The sequence below is a fragment of the Penaeus japonicus genome, unplaced genomic scaffold (genome assembly GCF_977035675.1).
Source record: "Penaeus japonicus unplaced genomic scaffold, GWHDUDI00000001_assembly GWHDUDI00000040, whole genome shotgun sequence".
Taxonomy (NCBI): Eukaryota; Metazoa; Arthropoda; class Malacostraca; order Decapoda; family Penaeidae; genus Penaeus; species Penaeus japonicus.
The window spans coordinates 23168443-23175942 of NW_028234442.1; positions in this window are offsets into that span (position 1 = coordinate 23168443).

Genomic DNA, 7500 nt, shown 5'->3' on the forward strand with positions numbered 1-7500 from the left:
AATTAGGACAGTTGAAAGGACACCTCAGCACTGTGACCTTAGGCCAAGTTCATGAGACAGTCAGCCGTATCCTTTATCCTTTTCACCCCATGATCTTCTCCGTCGTTAATCCTTTTCAGTAGGATATTTGAGGAGGGTACAGGACCAGCAAAAGCCAGAATTATCATCATTCCTAAACTGATAAGGATACTGCAATTGCAGGGAACTACAGAACTACAATGCCTCTTACGATCTGTATCTGTAAATTGATAGAGAAAATGGTTAACTTCAAATTGACATGGTTCTTAAAAAAGAGAAACATACCGACTCCATACCATAATGGAAGTATGACATATTGATGAAGCTGTATGCTATTGGTTTGAGAGGAGCTTTTCCCACCCATGCACGGAACTTCTTTGCTGAGAGGAAGTTTTGGGTATGAGGACTGACAGCTGTTCTAATCTGGGACGTCGACCGGACGGGGTTCGAGTCCTGCAAGGGGTTGTCCCAAGTGTGATGCTGTCTGCTGTTACCATCAGTGACATCATTAGGGCCATTCCTTCTTCTGCTGTTGATGTGGCAGATATTTCGGTCAAAGGACACCCCCCCCACCCACCCCCGCCCTGTGCAGGCGGGGGTGCCCTGTGCAGTTGGAGGGAGGAGCGAAAGCCTTCATATGATCGGAATAATCTTTTGTGAGTGGGCGTGCGAAGAACAAATATGGGAAAATGGACGATTAACAAACGCGAAACTGTGTGTAGACCCTCACACACACACACACACACACACGCACACACACACACATACATACACACACGCACACTCACACACACAGACACTTACACACACACACACACACACACACACACACACACGCACACGTACACACACACACACACACACACACACACACACACACGCACGCACGCACACACACACACACACATACACACACACACACAGACACACACACACACACAAGTATATATATATATGTATATATATATATATATATATATATATATATATATATATATATATATAGATATATATATATACATACATATATATATATATATATATATATATATATATATATATATATATATATATATATATATATCTTTAGCGATCTATCTATCCGTACATACATGTATAATTATACTGTATATGTTTGAATGTTGAGGAAAAATACAGTGAGTAAGAATGCATAATATTTCCATGCAAGATCAGCAACTGAAGCCTTCTGATGTTCCTTCTCCATCAAAATTTACGTAATTCTGATAAAAATGTCAGAGAGAGAGAGACAGAGACAGAGAGAGAGAGAGAGAGAGAGAGAGAGAGAGAGAGAGAGAGAGAGAGAGAGAGAGAGAGAGAGAGAGAGAGAGAGAGAGAGAGAGAGAGAGAGAGAGAGGCAGTGTTAGCAACGATGTAACCACACTACTGTACCGTATATATTCTCCCATAGTAACAGTCATATAAAAAATCACACTCAGTCGACCATAAGCTGAACATATAAACAACCCAAAAACAAACACGCTACAAGTTCATCCCTTCCAGCCATATGCCTCGGGGGCCGCACCAGAGCTCACTGTTGCGCTAGCAATTGCATGTCCGAGATCCTATCAGCTGCGGCTTCTCCCAGGAGGACAAACAGATGTCACGAGAACCCAAGCCAAGCCGGCGTGTGCGCGGGTGCGCCCTGGGCTATTTATGGAGTTCTCTGTGATGACCATGCACCCGAGTCCTCATCGCAGTTGACCTCTGACCTCCTTCCCCGAGGAAAAGACCGAACGCTCTCCGAGACACCGTAGCATTGACTTCCCTCTGTGCTGCTCTGAGCGACGACTGTCTGATCTTAACTGTTGCTAATCTCTTCGCTACCACCTTTAATAAATAGAGAAAAACGGATTCGACTTTTGGTGATGTCCTAATCGTATTATCCCTCACAGAAGGAGAGAAAGAAAGGGAGAGAAAGAGAGAGAGAGAGATGTTTCAATCAAGTTCATGTTTGATATCACACGAAGAGAAATAAATATTACAAGCTGACATTTGCCTTCAACACTGACACACTTACACACAAGTGTTATTCATCTGCGGGATTATTTCTGATGTTCTTTTCCTTGTCCGTTCTCCTTTTAGTTTATTTTTTGAAACTGCTGTGCCTTAGCGATTGTAAATCCATTCATTCATAGATACCGTTCAGGCACTATTATTTGCATGCCTTCATATAAACCGAGAGATTAATCGAATGACATGTGCCTGATCTAGAGGTGATGCGACTACCAAAGCATGTCATATTTACACCTTTTTTCATCGTATATGTCAATCTTATCCTCAAATAAGTCTTAGCAAATAATCAACGATTTTTATATAAATTGGGACAGTTGATACGGCAAAACATTTATGTGGTCGTTTTGGTGAAATCATGTTCCATCAGTGAAAAAAAAACAAGTTAAATGTTGTTTAATCGTTCGAATATATCCCACTCTATCCAGCAAATGTTGTATATACTTCATAGAATGAAAGTGGATAAATTCTCTATCCACTCCAACACACAACAAACACACACTCAAATATCCTACGTAATCAATATCCACACTGAAAACATGCAGCAAACATAAATACAGAAACCCCGCCAGCTGTTTCCACACCTGTTCATCATTGCGCAAAATAAATATATATGAAACACAATTCCCTCCGAGGCCAGGAATGCTTAGAGAGATCAGAATCACTGGTTAACAACGAGAAAGAAATTTACTGGTCCTGGGTGATTATTTCAGGTCAGAGACAGTGCCATATGGATCCTTTCAAGTTACCTCTTTCCTAAGTAATTACTAGACGCCTTTGATACACCACCGCATAGATTATACCTACTATATGTATTTTTTTGTTCGATGTGTGTGTGTGTTTGTGTGTGTGTGTGTGTGTTTTTATGTGTGTGTGTGTGTGTTTGTGTGTGTGTGTGTGTGTGTGTGTATAGAGAAAGAGAAAGACTGAGAGAGAAACTGATCTATTTCAAAGTGTATGATTTTATGATATTTTCGTCAAACGAGAAAAGTAGTGCGAGTGAAGTCATATTGCCACAACTACTCTCCTCTTCTCTCATCACTGAAGTCAAAAAGACGTCAAATGATGTAATAATATACGTTTTTTGCCTTACGATTTCTGCCAAAGAACTTTTTTACTTTTTTTTTTTTTTTTTTTTAAATAGCAGTGATTAATTTACTTACGCACTCGAAGTAAAAATGAGATGGGACTTGAACCCACGCCCGGAGGACCAGGGGCCGGGGGCCGGATACTCAAAACAGCTAACGACGTCGTAAGTCCGCGCAGCCAGGCCGCGCATGTCTTAACTCGAACTGCGAGCTCCGAGGGTCATACTCAAAACTTTTAACCGTCCCCGCGTGACGTCACAGCACCTCGTAACTTAAGGGTGGTCCCGAGCACTCGTACCGGTGTGAACCCGGAAATAAGTCGTGCTAGTTCCGACTTGTGCAAACGAGATTTGTATAGATTATGTATTACTGACTGTCCCAGACAAAGTATAAGGCGTCATATCAATTTATATTGTATCTGTGTATCACAAATACCTCCATTCTCCCTAGCCACTTGATATAAAGAAGATAACAAGCAATTATAGAATGCGCTTGTCGTTTACCCAGTAGAGGTGACGACAATACATATTGAATACACTATAGAGTTTTGGGAAATGAAGGTGTCTTGTCATAGACAAAGGTGTATATATACATATATATATATATATATATATATATATATTTATATATATATATATATATATATATGTATGTATGTATTTATCATATACAAACATACATATACATTTATATATACATGCATATATATATTCATACATATATACACTCATAAATATATATCTGTATCTCTCTGTCTATTCATCCATTCAAATATCCATCTATCTGGTTTTACTATATCTCACTCTCGCTCTTTCCCACTCCCTCTCTCTCTTTCGCTCGCTCCTCCCCCTAATGACCGTGGCCTCCAATTGGTAGTTACGTCTAAAGGGCTGACTGTTGATTGGTCAATTCGAAATGGTCCCGCCATCTGAGGGTATCCCATCGAACTACGGTTATGAGGTTTTCTTCCTGTTACGATATTTTATTTTTTCTCTGAGTATGGAAGATTTGCGACCTCGTAGGGACATCGTACCTTACGAGAGCGTAACCCGCTGCGACGTCTTAAACTGCCAGAGTTTTGAGTATCCGGCCCCAGACCGCTTGGCCACCCTGACTGAAGGAAATGAACCAAAAAGACCTGCGTTTTCATCCCGTGTGACGTCGGCCGAAGAAGCTCCTCTCGATTCCTCTTTATTTCTCTGGATCTTACAGTCGTATACAATAATAAACAGGTATGTTGATGTCAGTGTCATAATTCAAGATTTTTTATACATCTCTCAACTAATTCGAAGTGAAAATTCCTTGTATAATTCTATTTAGTGCTAAAGATTTGGACAATATTCAGAATAGTGACCCGTCGCTAGTTACGACGACTCCGGGGCCGGATACTCAAAACTCTGGCAGTTTAAGACGTCGCAGCGGGTTACGCTCTCGTAAGGTACGATGTCCCTACGAGGTCGCAAATCTCCCATACTCAGAGAAAAAATAAAATATCGTAACCGAAAGAAAACCTCATAACCGTAGTTCGATGGGATACCCTCAGATGGCGGGACCTTTTCGAATTGACCAATCAACAGTCAGCCCTTTAGACGTAACTACCAATTGGAAGCCACGGTCATTAGGGGAGGAGCGAGCGAAAGAGAGAGAGGGAGTGGGAAAGAGAGCGAGAGTGAGATATAGATGATTATAAAAAACAGATTGATGGATATTTGAATGGATAAATAGACAGAGAGATAGATAGATATATATTTATGAGTGTATATATATATATGAATAAATATATATGCATGTATATATAAATGTATATGTATGTTTGTTTGTATATGATAAATACATACATACATATATATATATATATATATATATATATATATATATATATATATATATATGTATGTATGTATATATATGTATATATACACCTTTGTCTATGACAAGACACCTTCATTTCCCAAAACTCTATAGTGTATTAAATATTTATTGTCGTAAACTCCATAGGGTAAACGACGAGCGCATTCTATAATTGCTTGTTATCTTCTTTATATCAAGTGGCTAGAGAGAATGGAGGTATTTGTGATACACAGATACAATATAACTTGATATGACGCCTTATATAGTGTCTGGGACAGTCAGTAAATCATAATCTATACAAATCTCGTTTGCACAAGTCGGAATTAGCACGATTTATTTCCGGGTTCACACCGTTACGAGTGCTCGGGACCACCCTTAAGTTACGAGGTGCTGTGACGTCACGCGGGGACGGTTAAAAGTTTTGAGTATGACCATCGGAGCTCGCAGTTCGAGTTAAGACATGCGCGGCCTGGCTGCGCGGACTTACGACGTCGTTAGCTGTTTTGAGTATCCGGCCCCCGGTATCTATGAGTTCCTCTCGCGCTCAACTATTCAGATAGAGCGAGTATGACCTGCGATTCGATGACCCCACGACCCGCAATCCTGGTCACGATAGCAGGGGAGGGAGGCCATAGGGGGGGGAGGGGGAGGGACCAGGGATGGGCTGCCGTGTGGAGTGTCGTGTGCAGTGACCCGCGGTTGCCTTCGCCGTGTCCATTATGCGGACCTCGGGAACTTATCTTGCATGACACTGTGATTTAGTGCATGACACCGTGATTCAATGCATGACACCGTAATTCAATGCTTGACACCGTGATTCAATGCATGACACCGTGATTCAATGCATGACACCGTGGTTCAATGCATGACACCGTGATTCAATGCATGACACCGTGATTCAATGCATGACACCGTGATTCAATGCATGACACTGTGATTCAATGCATGACACCGTAATTCAACCTGAGCTATGCGTCAGTCTGCTCCAGCCAAGGGGGTGGTGGGGGGTGGGGGGGAACGCACCCCTCCCCCTTTTCGGAGCTCTTCGTGGTACTGACCTTGGGATACCTTTTCTTATACAACCTATTCTACCTACTATTACAACCTATTATTCTTATTCTACCTATCATTACAACCTATTATTCTTATTCTACCTACTATTACAACCTATTATTCTTATTCTACCTATTATTCTTATTCTACCTATTATTACAACCTATCATTCTTATTCTACCTATTATCACAACCTATTATTCTTATTCTACCTACTACTACAACCTATTATTCTTATTCTACCTATCATTACAACCTATTATTCTTATTCTACCTACTACTACAACCTATTATTCTTATTCTACCTACTACTACAACCTATTATTCTTATTCTACCTATTATTACAACCTATTATTCTTATTCTACCTATTATTACAACCTATTATTCTTATTCTACCTATCATTACAACCTATTATTCTTATTCTACCTATTATTACAACCTATTATTCTTATTCTACCTACTACTACAACCTATTATTCTTATTCTACCTACTACTACAACCTATTATTCTTATTCTACCTACTACTACAACCTATTATTCTTATTCTACCTACTACTACAACCTATTATTCTTATTCTACCTACTACTACAACCTATTATTCTTATTCTACCTATCATTACAACCTATTATTCTTATTCTACCTATCATTACAACCTATTATTCTTATTCTACCTATTATTACAACCTATTATTCTTATTCTACCTACTACTACAACCTATTATTCTTATTCTACCTACTACTACAACCTATTATTCTTATTCTACCTACTACTACAACCTATTATTCTTATTCTACCTACTACTACAACCTATTATTCTTATTCTACCTACTACTACAACCTATTATTCTTATTCTACCTATTATTACAACCTATTATTCTTATTCTACCTATTATTACAACCTATTATTCTTATTCTACCTATCATTACAACCTATTATTCTTATTCTACCTATTATTACAACCTATTATTCTTATTCTACCTACTACTACAACCTATTATTCTTATTCTACCTATTATCACAACCTATTATTCTTATTCTACCTACTACTACAACCTATTATTCTTATTCTACCTACTACTACAACCTATTATTCTTATTCTACCTACTACTACAACCTATTATTCTTATTCTACCTACTACTACAACCTATTATTCTTATTCTACCTATTATCACAACCTATTATTCTTATTCTACCTACTACTACAACCTATTATTCTTATTCTACCTATTATTACAACCTATTATTCTTATTCTACCTATTATTACAACCTATTATTCTTATTCTACCTACTACTACAACCTATTATTCTTATTCTACCTATTATCACAACCTATTATTCTTATTCTACCTACTACTACAACCTATTATTCTTATTCTACCTATTATTACAACCTATTATTCTTATTCTACCTATTATTACAACCTATTATTCTTATTCTACCTACTAC